Genomic DNA, 2154 nt, shown 5'->3' with positions numbered 1-2154 from the left:
GGATCATATCTGAAAGCAGCTCCTTGTGTTGCGAAGAGCGAGTTTGCATGTGATCTATTTCTGAGAGCTATTGTATTGGACCTCCGTCTAATCTGGCGTTAAACGTTGTTCTAATGATTCAGCATTAAGTATTACAGCATGCCTTAGCTGATATTGGGAAAATTTCATCTCCCTTCTCTCCTGAGACTGACGTGCAGCGGCATGCATCTGCTGACCTTGAGAAGGTCTCGTCTCCTTTCTCTGTCGAGACACTCGCCTTTGTTTTCTGTAATCGTCCTCGCTTTATACGTGTTTCTGGACGGATTACATCTTTTCTTTGGTGGCATATTTTTTCAATATTGTAAACAAAAAATTATGAACATAGAAAAAATATACATTAATCTCTATTTTTGTAAGCAATTGTAAATATATATTATGTCGGTATTTTTGTATGCTGTGTAAATTTATGAAATATAAGCAAATGAACGAAATAGCACATGTATGGAACTGCTAATTTAACAGTAAATGCCACAATAATTATTACAGAGAGACAAAGAATTTTATGTCTTACCTTGCAGCTTCTGCGATAATTATCATCCAGCAATGGAAACGTAAATATGTGTTGTTTATCATCCGGTAATGGAAAAAGGAAATGAATATAAAATTTTGTATTGACACTGGCCAACTCCCACTTCACGCATTTCAATCGTCCACAAAGTATATAAAACAAGCAACACACAACAAGGAGAAAGAGACAAAATTAAAATAACACGTGTCAATCTTTTTTTTCTAAAAACGTTCAATGACGTTAACTGGAGTGCGGGGTTCGAGTAGACGTCATTCCACCTTTTGATTTATCATTACCATTCTTTTCGTTCTATTTTATTGTTGTAAAATTTATGTCTATCTAAAATGTATGGAATATTCACTGTATCTTTGATATATTCAATAAAAAAAAGATGAGTGACTTTCAAAACAATATGTTTATACTACGAGCAGAAAGTTATCGATCAATGGTATACGTTATATGCAAATGTAAATCATTGGAAATCGTTCTATCGATACCAACCAGGGTGAAAGATAAATTTGACCGCAGAAAAACATAATTCAGAATTGTAAACGAGCCAGCTACATAGCAAAAAGAATCGAAATCGTTTCTCTCTCTATCGTATATGATTTACTCATCCAGATAAAACATCAATGATAATACTATTAATTTCTATCGAAATCATTTATATTCCAGAAAATGAAATTATATCGGCAACGTTATTATACAATCGGCATTAGAAAACGAATTAATAACAATATTTGGACAAATAGGAATTGATATGAAACTATAAATACGGATAAATCTAATTGTAGAAATTTAAAGTCAGACGAAGTAATAGTTATAGTCAACGATAAATTATTTGGTCGCATTGTTTTAATGAAAAAAAAATAAGAGTAAAAGAAACATTTACCAGATAATTATGTATTTAGTTTCACGACACATAAAATAATTATATTCTGATATTTTGATGTGAAAAAGTAAATCGACAAAACATGCAAAAAGAAATAAATAAGAAGGTAAATGAAGCTATCTCTATCACCTTACTGGTGATAGGTTATGAACGAAATATTTCACACTTTATAATGGAGTAATTGATGATAATGAAGCCTGTAAGAAATACGTTATCATCATCTCGTCGTAATATGATTCTATTGGTATAAACAAATTTGCATCGAAATATTTACACTATCTTTACCACTGGTAGGTTATTCTATACAATACTAAGGAAAGATAATGATATCAGCAGACTCCTAACGTCTTTCTTTTTATTTCCATCTGAATGCAAAATACAAAATATGAGGTTAATTACAAGAAATTCTTTTGACGTGTTTCTCAAATGTTTGACGATGAGACATGACAAATGCAGGAATTATTGAAAGACACCGATTATCAATGAAATAATGGTATACTTACGTTTGGGTCTCCGTAAGAAGGAATACAGACACACACGCACGCATACATATATACATACATACATATATATACACACACACACACACACACACACACACACACAGTGGAGGCGCAATGGCCCGGTGGTTAGGGTAGAGGACTCGCGGTCGCAGGATCGCGGTTTCGATTCCCACACCGGGCGTTATAAGTGTTTATTGAGCGAAAAGGTTCTC

The sequence above is a fragment of the Octopus bimaculoides genome, chromosome 6 (genome assembly GCF_001194135.2).
Source record: "Octopus bimaculoides isolate UCB-OBI-ISO-001 chromosome 6, ASM119413v2, whole genome shotgun sequence".
In the NCBI taxonomy this organism is placed as follows: Eukaryota; Metazoa; Mollusca; class Cephalopoda; order Octopoda; family Octopodidae; genus Octopus; species Octopus bimaculoides.
The sequence above is the reverse complement of the archived record's forward strand: the minus strand, read 5'-3'. Positions refer to the sequence as shown.